Here is a 17,743-nt window from a genome sequence, read left to right as displayed (position 1 = left end):
CATTCTCAGGTTTTTAAGCAGCCATTATTAACAATGAAAAAGCCTCGAATATCATGACACAGGGAGTTGGATTCCTGTAACTTTGGCTCTGAGGTGCCTCTGTGCATCTATTTTTAGTGCATCTAATTTTGTAGGGATCTGTATCAGATTCAAATCTTAAACAAGGATGCAGACAGTTCTAAGTTAGGAGGGAAGAAAAGAAGAAAAAGGATTCATTACAGGGTTCAGAAAGGAGAGGGGGTGGCAAAGGGAAGAGAGTGGGAGGGAGAGAGACAGAGAAACACAAGGTAAGAAAATGGGATGGTGTCATAGGGTGAGAAGGGAACGAGACTTTTGGAGTAGAGGTAAGCATGGAGCAGGCAGTGGAACAAGAAGCAGGAAAGAAAGAAAGGGCAAGGATGAGTGAATGGACTTGAGATGATCTTGTTGTCTGGAGTAACCTGCTCCTTTGTGCAGATGGTGTGGCAAAGACATTGTCAGTTTTTATCTTGGCTCTTGGAGTAGCCATTACCTCTGGAGCCATTTCGAAAAAGTCTCTTCTGTTTTGAGAAACAGCCAGTGTGCTTTTGTTTTCCAACCTTGGAATATAAATTTTGAAGTGCAGATCTATTTTCTCAAGGAAGTTCGAAGGTTTATATATCTAAGAAAGAACATAGAGTTTTTTTGGGATCTCAGTCTGGCAGTTATTATACAAACTATGGTCAAAAAATCCTTTTGACACTCAAGAGCTGTCAGGATGTTTCATATTTATTCTCTGAGAGAGGAAGCTGGCCACATTCTATAATGCCTACAGGCTTCAAGCCCTTTAGACACAAATTAAATTCAAAATTTAGGAAATAATTATGTCTGAACTGCATTAAAATAATGGAGATGAACCGCACATTTAGGAGGCTTTTGGGAATAAATCTGATAACTACACTTGGCCTAAACCCTCAGAAGCCCCTCTGAGTTATGCAGAGTCTACAAGGAACCCAGAGGCACCACCTGTTTCATGGGTGAGGCTTGGAAATGGGGATTCTCACAGTGAGCTGTCGAGTAAGCAATTTTAAAGCACACACAGAATTTTCACTCAGATAGAAAAAATTATAGCGTTTGAGAGGGCATTTTTCTTTATGTAAATAAGAAATGAAGATACTAAGGTGGGAAAACATATTTGTTTTTTTCCTTCAGCCTACAGGGCATCTCGGTATATGCAACAGAAATAAAAATGGCAGAGAGCACTTTCTGCTAATTCTATTTAATTTTTGGAAGTAACCTTATAACAATGACATTTATCAGATGCAAGGGTAGTTTTGGGTCTTAGAAACAAATGCTCAGTTTTAATTAAATCTGTCCTTTCTGGATAAGCGATGACATAATTGCCATAAATAACATATTTCTTTTTCAAATGCAATTTTTTTGTTGTTGTTGTTCAAAGGGAGTTTGCCCATTTAAAAAAATAAAACAAATGAATATTTGGCATCCGTAGCCCAGTCTCTGTAAAGTACAACTGATAACATTAATGTAATTCAGATAATGGTTATCATTTATTGTTTCAATATGTACTGTTTAAATATAATCATTTTCATAAGTTTGGAAGGAAACATGGAAACAAAGAAATGATCTACAGGAGCTTGACATCAAATTGAAAATGTGAGTTAAAGTAGTAAGTAGTTGGCTGATTAATTAATCAATTATTCATTTATTCACCAAACGTTTATTGCCAGACACTATGTTCAGTAATTCAAATATTATGATGAGGAAAAATAGACTTGATCTTTGACCTTGTGAAGCCTTCAAGCTAGTGCAAGAGAGAGAAAAGAATCAAATAAGCATAGAAACAGAAATAAAATTAAACTGTGAGAAGTGCCTTGACATGTGATTACTGCCTCATATTTACGTGAGGGGTTGTAAAGCATCATTATGGCACCAAAGAAGTGTTATAGCAGTTTCTGATGTGTCATGATTAAGAAATGGTTAGTTCATTCCTTCAATAAATGAACATTCATTATTTTAAAAAAATATGTATGGATTGGAAGTCTGAGAGGTCATTAGAAAAGCCTGTCTGCATTTGGAACAAAGGTTTGGAAGTGAGAGGGATCAGCATGTAGCCAAGGACCATGCAGTAGAATAAGAGCCTGAAACAACAAAGTGTTATGCAGGAGAGGAGAAGTAATTCGTGCAGTATGGGTTGGATCATATAGTCTCGAATGCCAGGTTCAAGTCTTTATGCATAAGATCTAAAGGTTACTGTCCCCCAAACTTGTTGACCTCACATAACCTAGATAATTTTTTTGAAAAATACAGATGTCTAGGTTTTAGGTTGATCCAGGCATGTTTGACCTGGGACAATTTTGCAACAGAAGACACTTATCAATTGCTTTAAAAATACTGCAATGCATTAATGGAAAATTTGAAGTATAATAAGGCCAATAGATCAAGAAACGACTGTTAAAGAAAACATGGTTTATTATTACCCACAGTTCCCAAGAAGGGACATGACACACAGGAAGGGCCATGGAAGGAAGCATGAGGGTTGGTCAGGAACCAGAAGAAGGGAGAATTGTGAGCAAGAGTCCTTATTGGTTTCCATGAGAAGAAATAGATGAGGTAGGGCATGCTGGTTTAGGATTGGCTAGTTTAAATAATTTCAGCAGGTTCAGGGGCACAGGGGCTGTCCCTAGTTGTCTAGTACTTGGCCCTGGAATGTTTATGGCAAGTGCTCTGGTTTGGTAGGTTTGTAATCAGAAAGCATGCTTGTGGACTAGTTACTTACTATCTCTAGGAATTGGCTAACCTTGGGAGGGACAGTCCCTCCAGAATCAGGATGATCCCAGATGTCAAAGCATCAGAACTATAGAAACTAAAAGACAAGGTTAACATAGCAATTTCTGAAGACATTTTTGGTTGTTATAACTGGGGAGGGATGGGTGCTACTGACATCTAGTGAGTAGAGGCCAGCAATGCTGTTAAATATTTTGTAATGCACAGGATAGCCCCTGCAATAAAGAACTGTGCAGCCCCAACTGTCAATAGTTCCAAGGTCAAAAAAGCCTGAAAAACTGACAAGTCCACAAGGACAACCCTGGAATCTCTTTATATAATTTTGCAACTCTAAAGGGGATTCAGAAGATTAATATGACTTAAGAAACACTGGGATAGGCAGTGGGGAGCCACTGAGGAGTTTTGAGCAAGAAAGGGTGGATTTTAACAACAAAAAAAAATCAGATGTAGGTATTCAGTAAATAGATAAGAACATGGAAGGGAATGATTCAAGTTCAGCTGATGTTTGCATTGCAAACTCTGAAGGAAAATGGATCGGTAGGAGACAAAAATGGCTTCAAGTGTATCTTTAAAAATTTATCTATTAAAGAGATCTAAAACAGATTTTTAAAAAATGTTAACATTTAATAAAATTGTGGATTGTATATATAGGTAATTATTATATTATTTAATATAATTTAATGATTTAATATGATTTTCAATACCTTTCTGAATCTTTGAAAATTCCTACAGCAAACACTTTAAAAAGTCATGCACATGGGGCATCTAGAATTGACATAATAGATGAGATAAAGAAGTTGAAGGATGAGTTTATAGAACTGGTGGGAAAACAAATCTATTTTCTCATGAGAAAACTCATTCCATCTGTAGACAGTTCTAACAGGGAAAAGATCTTATAGTTTTTCTGCATTTCAATATTTGGAGAGGATTTTATCATTTCCCCTAACCTGATGTCCAATTTTTGAATCCTCCATTGTCTATGTTCATCCTTATGGTGCTTTTCACATAGCTGGCAGTTCCTTGAGTCAGAAACCATGATTTAGTTTTATTATATCTGTATTGCTTAGCACATAGTACTTAGCACATAGAAGATACGCAATACATATTATTGAATATCTAATAACTCATTAGGGTATTTTTCTCTCTCTCTCTAGTATGACAGTTACAGCCTGGGATCTTGGATATTTTACCTAACAAGAAGGGTTCTATTGATTTTCTCCCCTGAAAATGTTGAATCCCATCAGAAGGCAACATTCCTCTGTATTTTCAGTATGAGAGAATCCAGTGCGAATTGTCTGTGACATTTTATGCAAGACATGTTGATTATGCAGGAATTAACCATTCACCCTTTAATCATATACTATCAAAGGACACCTCTTATACCACTATAATTTTTCTCATAGGACATAATGAAAAGTGTTTTGCCGATGTTTATGTGAATTCAAGGTGGTAGTTGTGATTTTACTTAATAACACACATCAAAGCACTTATGCCTGCCAGAATGTAAACCCCTTGAAGCCAGATCGAGTATACTTTTACTCACTACAGAATCCATAGCAATGCCTGACCCACTCATGAGAAAGAAAAGTGAGCAAACAAGGAAAGAGCAAAGAAGAGCATACAAAAAATAGAAAATATGAAATAAGATGTCAAGAATAATGCCTAAAATACAACATGTGACAAAATAAACAAGTTATATAGTTTTTAATTATAATTCTTAAATTATGATTTTGTTTTAAAAATTCAATGCATGCTGTTTAATACTATTATTAGTTGGTGCTTTATGAGCATTTTCTATGTGCCAAATATTACACTAATTATTTTAATTGTATTATCTTATATATTTCTTTAAACAGCTATAAGAAGCTACTATTAATCTGTTTCTTTAAAGATAACACATCCTAACTGAAATTAATCTGAAAAACTAAAATTAAAATTGATAAAGGTTTATCTATATAATGACACTCAAGGAAATATGAGCAAAAATATTTATATTAAAGTAAAATAAAGACACAATATTTTACACAGAAAAAAAGGCAATTGTATTATGTCATGCTGTATTTCAAAGGCATGCTCCACAATGAAAATATAATTTATACATACAACTGAAAACATTACTTCAAAGTGCATAAAAAACACCAAATAAAAATACAAGGAGAAATAAATAGAAACATGATAATAGACTTTATTTTTTTAATTTGAAGTGGGTTTTCTCTTTTTTAATTTTTCAATTATAGTTGACATTTACTATTATTTAATATTAGTTTCAGTTGTATAGCATAGTGGATAGACATTTATGTAATTTATGAGGTGATTCCCCCCGATAAGTCTAGTGTCCACCTGACACCATACATAGTTATTACAATCTTATTGACTACCTTCCCTATGCTATACTGTATATCCTTGTGACTATTTTGCATCTATTAATTTTTACTTCTTAATCCCCTCTCCTTTCTTACGCATTCTCACAAACTCCCCTTTTATCTGGCAACCATCAAAATATCCTATGTCTGAGTCTGTTTCTGTTTTGTTCATTTGTTTTGTTCTCTGGATTCCATATATAAGTGAAATCATGTGATATTTGTCTTTCTCTGTCTGACTTATTTTACTTAGCATAATACACTCTAGTTTCATCCACGTTGTTACAAATGGTAAGATTTTTTTTTTTATGGTTGAGTAATATTCCATTGTATATATGTACCACCTCTTCTTTATCCAATTATCTATTGATGGGTACTTAGGTTGCTTCCAAAACCTGGCTATTGTAAATAATGCTGAAATGAACATAGGGATGCATACATCTTTTCAAATTAGTGTAATTGCTAGGACATAAGGTCATTCTATTTTTAATTTTTTGAGGAACCTCCATACTGTTCAGTAAAGTAACAGGAAACAAAATTAATAATCAGAAATTGGTTGCATTTTTATACACCAATAGCAAACTATCAAAGAGAAATTAAGAAACCAATCTCTTTTACAATTACAGCAAAGAAATAACCTAGACATAAATTTAACCAGAGAGGTAAAAGATCTGTTCTCAGAAAATTATAAGACATTAAAGAAGATACAAATATATGGAAGCATATACTGTGCTCAAATAGAAAGAATTGACATCATTAAAATGTTCATACTGCCTAAAGCAACCTATAGATTCAATGCAGTTTCTATCAAAATACCAAAGGTATTTTTCACAGAACTAGAACAAAAACATCCTAAAATTTACATGGAACCATAGAAGACCCCAAATAGTCACAACACTTTTGAGAAAGAAGAACAAAGTTGGAAGTATCATGTTACCTGATATCAAACTATATTACAAAGCTATAATAATCAAAATGGCATGGTACTGGCATAAAAACAGACACGACACATAGCTCAATAGAATAGTACAACAGCAGTCCCCAATCTTTTTGGCACCAGGGACTGGTGCTCCTGTGAGAAACTAATGCCTGATGATCTGAGGTGGAGTTGAGGTGGTGATGCTAGCTCTGGGAAGAAACCAGATGAAGCTTCGCTTGCTCACCCGCCACTCACTTCCTGCTGTGCAGCCTGGTTCCTAATAGGCCTCGGACTAATACCAGTCCATGGCCTGAGAGTTGGGGACCCCTGGTATAGAGAGCCCTGAAATAAACCCATGTCTATATGGTCAATTTACCTATGACAAAGGAGGCAAGAATATACAATGGGTAAAAACAATCTATTCAATAAATGATGTGGGGAAAACTGGAGAGATACATACAAAAAAAAGAAACTGGACCATCCTCTTACACCATATACAAGAATAACAAAATGGATTAAAGACTTTAATGTAAGATCCAAAACTCCTAGAAAAAAGACATAAGAAGTAAACTCTCTGACATTGCTTTTATAACATTTTTTCTGATATATCTCTTTGGACAAGGGAAACAAGGAAGAAATAAATAGAACTATATCAAACTAAGTTTTTGCACAGCAAAGGAAATCAACAAAAAGAAAATTTACCGACCGACAGAAGATATTCGCCAATGAAACATCCCATGAAGGGTTAATATCTGAAATTTATAAAGAACGCATAAACTTAACATCAAAAATCCCCAAAAATCCAATTAAAAGTGAGAGAGGGCCTGAACAGACATTTCTTCAAAGAGGACATACAGATGGCCAATAGACATATGAAAAGATGCTGAAGGTCACTAATCAGCAGAGAAATACAAATTAAAACCACAACTAGATATCAGCTCACACCTGTCAGAATGGCTATCATCAATAAATCAACAAACAAGTGTTAAGATTTGTCGAAAAGGGAATCCTCATACACTGTTGATGGGATAGCAAAATGGCGAAGCCACTATGGAACACAATAATATACTTTAATATATTATTCTTAGTCTTTAATAGATATTGGAAGTCACAAATAAGTAAGATTATAATAAATTTAAGTACAAAACCTAATAATATAATAGACATATATGAAACTTGAGCCCTAAAAATGGAATCCACTTTATTTTAAAATGGCCAAGATATATTAATACAAACTGATCACATATTTAAAAAATCAACTTAGTATGTATATTCCCCAAAGTAGAAATTGTATAATAACATGATTTAAACATTCTATGATGAAAACAAAAACTATAAATTACTAAGGCCAGTTTAAATAAAATAAACCCACTCAATCTTATAAAATTAAGACAAAATACTAAGAAATAGCTTTTGTACTTAGAAAGTGAAAAACTATAATTCTAAACTCCTTTGAAATATCAATGAGAAAGCTGCCTAGGAAAAACTACAGGGCATTGCTACAGTTAGATTCACAGGCAATTTCATAGTCTTATATATTTTTATTGTTATCAAGAAAAGATAAATATAAAATAATTAAACATTCAACTAAGATATGTGAAAATAGTAAAATAGCTTCAAGAAAGCAGAAATGAGGAAACAATGAAGAAAAAGAAGGAATTCATTAGAAAATAGAAGAAATTGGACCTTAGTATCATAAATAATCAATAATGTAAACAAACTCTACAAGTCTAATTAAAAACAAAAAATAAGAAAGACAAGTGTACAAAATTAGTTACAAGGGAATGATACTGTAGATAAGAGAGTTTAAAAACATTATGAGAATACTATGTACTTTTCTATGGCAATACATTTGAAAATGTTAATGAAATTGATGATTTTTTAAGAAAGTATAAATGGTCAAAATTGAATTAGGATGAAGCAGACAATCTGAATAGGAAAAATAACTCGGGGAAGAAATTGAAAGTATTGTTAAAGGGTTACTTCCAAAAAAGGCTCTGGCTCAAATGTTTTTATGAGCAATTTTTTCCAACTTTGAAGAACAGATAATTCTCTTACTTTGTAAACTGTTTGAAAGAATAGAAGAAGATCCAAAGCTTCCTAATTAGTTTTATAAAGCTATCATAACCCTGGTTCTAAATCTTGACAACCATAGCACAAGAAAAAATACAAACGACTTTCCTATTGTACAGTCACACACACACACACAAAATTAGGAATTTGAATTTGATACTACATCAAAAAATCATGTTCCTTGGCCAAGTTGCATTTTTTTCTAAACAATGAAAGAGTGAAGTTATATCAGGAAAGTTACTATTAAAATGTATTACACAAACAGGCCAGAAGAAAAAGTCATATAAGAATTATAATAAAAATGTATTAAATAAAATCAAATACCAATATTAGCACATTGAAAAGAAAGTAATCCTTAACATGAGAAAAAAGTATATTTTTTTAACCCCTTGAAGATTACATGCAATGATGAAACACCAGAGGAGTTTTCATTGGAATCAGGTACACAATGGCCATAACCACAATTATACAATATGTTTTAGAAGTTCTATCCAAAGCAATAAAAGAAATCACTAAAAAAGAGAGATAGTTGATGGCAATAAGACAAAGTTGTCATTTTCAGGTGATGGATAATTTTTCTTTTTGGAAAACCAAGAGAATCTACTAAAAATCTATTCAAACTAATAAGTCACACAGAAAGTTGGCTTAAACAAAATAAATAAGTACCAACTACCACTACCACAAAAGCCTCAATGACTCTTTTGGACATTTCAAAACACCAAATAGCATTTAAAAAAAAAAGATTTATTCAAACTAACAAAAAATATGCAAAATAGCTTTGAATAAACTAAAATAGAAATATTTAGGATCTATGTAAAAAATGCTATAAAACTTTATCAAGATATATTAAAGGAACAAAAGTGCAGTAAGTTTTATTCCTGAAGGAAAGACATTATTTTAAAAATGTAATTCTTCCCCAAATAATAGATAAGTTTAAGGTATTTCCAATAAGTTTCACGATGATATTATTTTGTAATGTGAAAAAGTAGTTCTGAAATTATCCCAAAACACAAAGGAACGAGGATAGAGAATTTTCTTTAAAAGAGGAGAAATGCAGACATAGCTAAAATGTTAATAAAATTACCATAGTCAAAACAAGGTGACGACACCTGTTCCAGAGCCCACAGTGTCCCTAGACCAGCACAGGTGCTTTGTTAACATGTAGTGAATGAATAAATAAATGCTTCCAGCTGAGCCAGAGGTCTGGTTCCTGCAGTAGGCTTGCCCTCCAGCATTCCTGGTTGACTTGCGGCAGTGAGAAGACTCTGTTTCCCAGTGCTCTAGGATGAACCACTTCGGGATGGAGGGGCCTAAAGGGGGCTTCACCTTCCATGAAGGCCCCATTTTAGTTCCAAACTCAATTCTGCGTGTTTGTCAAGCACGCATTACCTGATAGATACTATATCAAGTTCTGGGATAAAAAAGTGAGTAAAGACACAGCTCCTTGACTCACTGAGACCATGGCTGGCAGAAACCTAAACATTAACCATTGGATTTAACTGGTCCCAGGGTGAGTAGCTTGCATATTGCCAGAAATTATCTCCTCCCTTTGGATTACTCAGGAAGCATGAGGCTGAGATCACCTTAATATTCAGAGAGGTCTAGAGATTGTGGAGAAAAAGCCACACATCTTAATTTTTTTGACTTTGTGCCTAGAGCTCTGGATAGGCCACTGAAGTGGCAGGGGCTATTTTATCACTCCTTGTACATTCATTATTGTTCATCTTGTGTACTGAAATCTGCCAGAGAGGAATCTATTCTTTTCTACTTTTCTCTATAATCTTGGGTTTAGCTGAGTGAATGGGCCCAGGAGAGCAGGTGGGTGGATACAGGTGCGTCTGATCCAGGTGGCAATCAGAAGGTACTGGTTACACCTTTCAAATTCTCTGCCAGTGATAGCCTTCATATCCATTTGCCCACTACCTGGCTGGGAAAGTAGCATTTCAGGGTCACCCAGAGAGGTCTGAGTGTGGCAGTTACGACCTAGTGCCAACTTGCCACAGCAATTCAGGGCCTGCTCACCCCAGAGCAGAGAGCTGCCACCTGCTCTCCTATCTTTCCTCCCCTGACTGCTTTTCGTGTAATGGAGGGAGTGGTTAAATGTCTGGCATGATTCAGGAGACAGATCGAGGTTCTCCAGGCCCTGCTATGCCTCAGCTGCTGTTATCGCCTCAGAATTCAAGTCCTATCAGGCAGGGACCGGCCTTTGAGAATTGTGTGTTGTTTCCAGTACATGGGTGGTGTGGGCACCAGTCCAGAACACCTCTGCTGCTGGGATACAAAGCAAGTGAAAGGAAGCCAAGCTCCCTGGTCAGCAAGGCCTCTCTGTCTGTCTGAGGTCAGAGATGGTGAGCAGCAAACTGAAGGGGGTGTCCAGGCCGAAGAGCGGGTGGAAGGGGTTTCACTAAAATTTCATAAAATGAGCTTTGAGAGATTCAGAGAAGAGCTGAATAAAAGCCCTGGACCTATGGAGAGCTTTGTGTTCATTAAAAAAGTTGATTCAGCTCCTATCAAAACAAACAACTGCTCAGGCCTGGGCTCTTTTGTGTTATTGTTAAGTGCCAGGATACTGTGACTTTTTGAGAAAAGAATTATTTTAGGATCAGTCCAAGGAGGTGTGGCTAACTTTGGTTGCAGACACAAATTTAAAATGATACAGTCCTTAAAGGATTTATTGTTTGATTTTTTGCAGTTCTTGAAGCTGCTGCATTTAATAAGTAATATGGTCAGATATGAGTTGTTTATACCTCACAGCTAAGTTCACTGATCTGACTCTATCTTATATTCAACAAACAGTAATACCCTTTTATTTGCGTGGCTCAAAAAAAAAAAAATGTTTCTTTGAGGCTAACACATATTCAGTTAACCCTCCCTCACTCTCCCACTTATTCAATGATTTAATGAGCATCTTCCATGTCTTGTATCAGGCACCAGAGATACAAAGATAAATAAGCCATGGCAACAAGCCTAGAGAAACTTGTGAAGGGAGACAGACTCACAAACAAATATGGAGAGAGAAGTATCAAAAATGTGATGCTAAAATGATGTCTGGGGAACAATAGCACTTCTGGTGACTTAGTGGCCCAAAGAGATGAAAGTCCTTCCTTTAATATAAACAATAGAAATGCTGCATAAAATATAAAAACATATTTTCTTCTTTTTCTTTTTCTTTTTTTTTTTGGAGTTCCAGTGGGCTTTTATTGAGATAAATTAACAAAAATCAAGATTCTGTCAACCATCTTTTCTGATGTTTACAACCTCAGCAGAGACTCCAGTCCATGCATATACTTACAATATAATACATCCCTACAAAAACAGAGCCCCACTGGAACATTTGCCAGTTAACAGAAAATCAATTTTCCCTTTTCCCAAATGTTTTCAAAATTTTGAGTCCCTGCTGTTCACTTCTGAAACTGGTGCCTTGTGTCTAGGAACATTGAAATTCTGTCCCATTTTTATTGACCCAAAAATAAATGTCTTCAAGTTTTAGTTTTGTTTCAAAAAAGGGAAGAATGACTTTGTTTTCTCCAGGTACCCTCCCCTACAACTATTGGTTAAAATGCAGTAGCTCGTATCTTAATAACCCAACCCAACCCAACCCAGCCTCCTCCCTCAGCCAGCCCAGTGTTGTCTATTGGAGAATTTAAAAACACTTCTGTTGGAATATGTCAGCAGTGGAGGGGCAGAGTCCAAGTGCCAGGCTAACTCCCTCAGACCTCATGAACTGTTATAACCTCTAGATACTCAACTCTTTACCCCAAAGATGAGTTTTTAGATTAGGAGAGTGGATTTTCTTTGAGAGTTTTAAAAATTATCTTAAGGTATTTAAGATACCTTTGTATCTTAAGGATACAAAGTTGAACTACAAAGTCACCAAAGCCCACTTAACTTTGGTGACAAAAAGGTGACTGACTTCAGCTCCTATGAGGCCAATATTTTCCTTGACAAAGGTATTTTTCCAGAAAATGACTCCACAATAACAATTTTTAAGATACACAGAACACTGAAAAAAGTAACAAATTAAAAATAACATGACTTAATTCCCAAAAATTTATTTCACCTTTCTGTTACTTTTGTAACAAAAACAGAGTGTGGCTAAAGGCAGTTTTTGATGAGGTTGTAAGCTTCCAATGTGCTTCTAAGTCTAGTGCAGGCACACTCCCTTTGGGGGTATAGTAACCTCCCTCTCAGCCCTATTAAAAAAAAAAAGGAAAAAAGAAAAAAAATAAACCAATCGATCAGAATGAGATGGTTTGATTCTTACAATTTACACTCAAAGGTTTGTGCTGAGTTGTCTGGTTCTACCCCAAGTATGATGGTATCAAATACAAAGCACATGGCAAAGGAAAGATGCTCCCATCTCATTCCGAAAACAAATATCGATAACCAGTTGCCTCCCCACGCCCCCCAGCTTTTGGGGCCAATCTGTACTACGATGCAGGGCCAACTGGAAAAGAGTTTAGAGACATATTTAGGTTTCCTTTTCTTTTACTTCTTTCAGTGAAAGATCATTTTGAAATAAATGTATTCCATTGCTAAGAAAAAGGCAAGTATGTTTCTCCATCGGAATGTATGGGAAGGGAAAGATAAAACAGGCCCAGAAGCAGCATGGTGTGTCGTAGTCCTCAACCCATTACACAGCCATACAGCCACAGGCTTGAACATGAGCTGGACATTACTTAAATATTAAAAATAGAGAAGAGTTTTCATCCAAATGAACCACTGGAAAAATATTATCATTACTTAAAATAAACGCCTAATACTGGAAGAACACGAAAACAATTTCCAGTAGTAACAAAAATGCTTCTTATTATGAGGGGGAATTAAAAATAAAAAGAGAGAGACTAGGCTTTGACCTAGTCCTTAGAGCCCCTCTCCATTTAACAATTCCTATTCAAGAGTCAAGCACCAAAACTGGATAGCTGCTCGTACTAGACTGTCCAATAGTGGCGGCCCAGACAGTGTAAGAACCACTCCTTATCAGAGGCTGTACTTTAGTAATACTTTCAACTGAGAGTTCGTGCTTTAAGAGGAACCCACAGGCACGTGGCAACAAGCAGACACAATCGGAGGCTGGCGAAGAGGATTGCACTGTTTTTTGGTCACCCACACTGTCTAGCGAGATACAAAATTGCATTTATGAGTCTTTCTTGCTTTTCTTCTATAATTAATGGTTCCTCTTATCTTGCCAGAGGTGGGGGGAGAGATAGCTGCATTAGTACAACGGCAAGATTTTTTTGGTCAAATGTTGATGCCTTTTATATTCCCTCCCCCCACCTCTCCCTGGAAAAAGTTGCTTCCTTAATTAGGGCCAGTATGTAGTAGCCAACATTGTCTGGATAGGAGAACCTATGTGGCTTGGATACCAAATAAATGAGCTTATTCTTTTTTGGGTTTGTATCGTGTAGCTCCTGGTACAGTTTTTAAGGAGTTAGGGCTATGTCTGATCAGGAGGCACCTGCAGGATTTTGATCTTCAAGAATTTTAGGTGAGTCACAAAGAGCTTTTACTTACAACTAGACAGAGTTAAAAAAGCAACTTTTAATAATTGATTTCTTTATCCAGATGAGCTAAGCATGAAAGCATATGTAAGATTTATCTTGTAATATTTTAGGGATTTGAAAAATAATGGAATATAGAGATAAGAACATTTTATTGATGATTGATTGATCGATTTTACTCTAAATGCCTCTGATTGACAATATACTGGCTTAAAAGGAAATTAAAAACATTTTTAAAATTCACTGGTTTTGATTCATCTCACTCCTTTTGCCTGGAGATCAGGCCAAACACCAGGCAAGTTGAGAGGAGCACAATTTAAAGCAACACTATTGAATGTAAAGCATCTGTCAGCAATTTACAATGCAAAATAACAAATAATTCTTGTCACAGAATTAAACAGGGTGGCAAGCAGCTTTCTGCAGCATGAAAGTTAACAGCTCTCAGGGACTGCCCATTCCTGCAAGTTTATGTATCAAGGTAGGCAGAGGGCTACACACTTGTACAGTATAGGAGGTGATCAACAGAAGTAAGCCCCAGAACTGCTAATATTTCCAAAGCTGGTACTGGCTAATACTCTAAAGTGCAAATCCATGCTTTATGCATATAGTGCTCAGACACTGCCACTCAATTGAATTGTCACGCTGCCAGGCAGATTAATTTTTGTCTCTTTCTGCTGAGCTTAAAAAGTCCTCAAACTTTTAAAAAAGGGGAAGAAGCATAATCAGAGAGCATTTCAAAAATAACACCTTGAATTATAGGTTTTTGAAGCTTCTTTGCTCCCTCTGGAAGGTCTCCTCCAAAGGTACTAGATGAGACAGTGTGGCAGCAAACAGTGATTCCTGGGCCCCTTTTCCAGCATAAGGTCCCCACTGAGGCCTGCTTTCTACCATAAGAGACCAAAGTACTTTTTAGAATTTAGTGTTGCAGAAAACTCAGCCCCTCTTATCTTTAGCTGCTCCCATAATCACTCCAGTCTTCCTAATCACAGCAACTTTTATTTTAAAAAGTTATGTGTGTATAAAAACCCAGAAAAAAAACTTATTTACAAAGTTTATATAAGTATACACACCCAATTTTCTATGGGACACACTTTGCCACAGAGGAAAAGGGTCAAGGCTGACATGTCTACACATCAAATGCCATAACTACTAATGGAGGCAGATGTAACACAGTCTTTAGTGCTCTGCTATACAGCACAAAGCCTTGTCATATGACTTGTGCAATGATACTGTTCTTTCCTTTGGGAGAGATGATGTCACATCTACTCAGCCCAGAAGAAATTTTTATGTGGGATTTTTTTTTAAATGCATATATTTACAGTGCAGATGAACTCAGTTGCATATCAACTCCTCCACATAAAGACAAAGAAAATGGTATTGAACATTACCAATACTTATCATCTTCCAGCCCTGGGCTTGAGTACTGGGTAGAAAGGGAAGAAATTTCAATTTGGAACCAAAATGAGAAGACAAAAATTTTAAAAGAAAAACAAAAGAAGAAAAAATAAAAAAGGAAAGAAAGCATCACTAGTGTTGAGTCCTTGGGCTGTGTCTAAAAGATGACATTTTGAATGGTCTCATAGCATAAAGCACTTTGCACAAATAAGTAATAAGCTATTCAGGTTCAAAAAACAGATGAGAAATCAGGGAGAAGTTGAAATGTACTCAAGTCAGCTGTTGGAGAATTCTGAAATCATAGACAAACTTGTGTGTTCATTAAGACTGTCCTCTTATAGGATTTCTCCCCTTCGCTCCTTTCCCCTCCTTTCTTCCCCAGAAAACATTTTTTAAGAGCCAGCGGTTAGTGCACTAATGTTCAGTCAGCACACAGTGCAAACAAGTGGAACAAAAAAGGTAAATTTTTTCTTTTTAGCTTTTTTCTCTTTACCAGTTAAAAAAAGAAAAAAAAAGTCTAAGGTTTTTTAAGTCTTCATAATGCCAAAATAAAAGATGAAAAACCCACAAAAAAGAAGAGCATCCTCCCCAAAATGTGTCACAGATCTGAACTAGCCTTCTGTAGTTTGTCAAAGTATGCTTGTTAAGGTTTCTCATCTACAGGCTCACTATGATATTCTGCCACATATAGGCTCTTGTCAGTGTTGCTGGGGATAGGTTTAATTTCTGTTCCCAGCTCTTTCTCAGTGCTGGGAAGGGATCATCATATGTGATCTAGTTGATGGCTAAGCCAAGATGATCAAAGCAACCTGATCTTCCAATATGATGGAGATAATTCTCTGCCAGCTTTGGGAAGTCAAAGTTTGTTTCCACATTTGCAGCTTGTATATCAGTACCCCAGGTAAACAAATCAGTGCAAACAAGATTATGGCATAAGCCATTTTGGAAATCTAAGACACATGATTTTGATGCTCCTGCCTCATTTTAGCATAGATATAGAAGCAAGAATAACCCAAGTTGAGAACTCTTCTTGGCTAGCAATTCAACTTGTTAAGAAGAGTTATAGAAAACAATTGACTGGTTTATCTGAAGCCTGGAGAAAAGCGTATTTAGGCAGTGTACTTTTTGGCACTCAGTTACATATCAGTAGTACTGGGTTACTCCCTTCAAAGTTAGTTCCTCCATCAGGTTAATCTCATAGGGTTCCTACAAATGGGAATTCATGAACTTTTGTACACTGAGAGGGAAAGTAGTGGAATATAATAAAATCTGTCTGTTTTTAGGTGGTGCAAGAATAATATCCTCCATTATTTGCACAAAATCCTGTGATAGCAACTTATCTGCCTCATCTAATACTATCCGCTGGACACGATCAACCTTTGCTACTCCTTTCTTGATAAGATCCGGGATTCTCCCATGGGTTGTTATCACCACGTGCATTATGTCATCAAGCGTTTTATGTCATCCAGTACATTGGTTCCTCTTGTGGTTGCCATCATTTCGGCCCCTCCCATGTGTTTGCTGACCTGGATGCAAATTTGATTGATCCGTAAAGCAAGTTCACTTGTGCAAACAATCACAATTGCTTGTATACTGTCCTTCCTCCAGGTCTAGCCATTAATGTAATAGAATGAGGTAGGCACCACTCTTGCCTGTTCCATTTTTTGCTCTAGCTAAAATATCCCTACCAGATGAAGCAATGAGAATACTCTCCTCGTGATTGGAGATGGCTTTTTCCAGCCTATTTCAAATTTCCCATCCGTAACTCCTATTTCAAACAATAATCCTCAAACTCATTTCCTTTTGTGGAGGTCACATCTGAAGTTTATGATTCTTAGATCCTTTGCAGATGAGTTTAAAGTCTTTTTCCAGTCATCATATTTAATAGTGCTGGTCATAACGCTTTGCTTGCTGCTGAGTGCCATTACTGAGCATGTTGGTGTTTTGCAGCTGGTTCATCTGCTGCTGTGTCTGTGTGCCCCCTCCTCCCAGACCACCACTGGGCTTCATAGCTCCCTTCAGCTGGCCATTTTAACTGGATAGACCCATTATCATGGGGTTCTCTGTTCTAGCCGCATGCATGCTATTATTAATTGTAAATATGTCTCTTTCAAACTTCGAAACTTTTGAAAGTCACTAGAGAAACTGTAATAGTTTATTAGGCTCTCCAAAATGGAAAGGTAAACATAAGTCTTGCTCAATATTGAGCCCTCCATCCCAATACAGGCCAGCACCTGTAAGTCTCTGTACAGTAAGTGGCATTAACTTGCTCTCATGCACCAAATCAACTTCTTATTTTTAAAAAAGCCCTATAATAAGGTTGACTTCTGTATCTGAACTCACTCATTTGGATCACTGAGGCCACTCTCTCTCGGCACCCACTGTCCTTTATTATTTCCTGGAAGCTCCTGAAATGGCCGAGGTCCTTCCTCCTCCCAATGCTCCGCCTGCGCTGTGGCCCCTCAGTGTTGCCTCCTCTGCCCCATCCTTCCTTCTGGGGGCTGCTAGGCTGTGCTACCAGAGCCACCCACAGCCCAGAGTTGGCCGGCCTCTGAAAACTCATTTTTAATACATAGAAGAACTGATAAGAAAACAAGGAAATCTCCAGGTGCTAACAAACAAAGAAAAATCTTAAAATTCAAGTGGTGAGAGTAATGAGAACCCTCAGGTCCACATGCAGCCCTTAGGGGCCAGGGATTCTAAAACCCAAGTGGGAGAAGGCCAGAGCATTA

General features: G+C 36.5%; 1 pseudogene; it reads right to left on the bottom strand.

Annotated features, from left to right (window-relative positions):
• Window positions 1-15,566: 15,566 nt before the first annotated feature.
• LOC105291272 lies at window positions 15,567-17,093 on the bottom strand (annotated as a pseudogene).
• Window positions 17,094-17,743: the final 650 nt, after the last annotated feature.

The sequence above is a fragment of the Pteropus vampyrus genome, unplaced genomic scaffold, assembly GCF_000151845.1.
Source record: "Pteropus vampyrus isolate Shadow unplaced genomic scaffold, Pvam_2.0 Scaffold44, whole genome shotgun sequence".
In the NCBI taxonomy this organism is placed as follows: domain Eukaryota; kingdom Metazoa; phylum Chordata; class Mammalia; order Chiroptera; family Pteropodidae; genus Pteropus; species Pteropus vampyrus.
The sequence above is the reverse complement of the archived record's forward strand: the minus strand, read 5'-3'. Positions and strand labels throughout refer to the sequence as shown.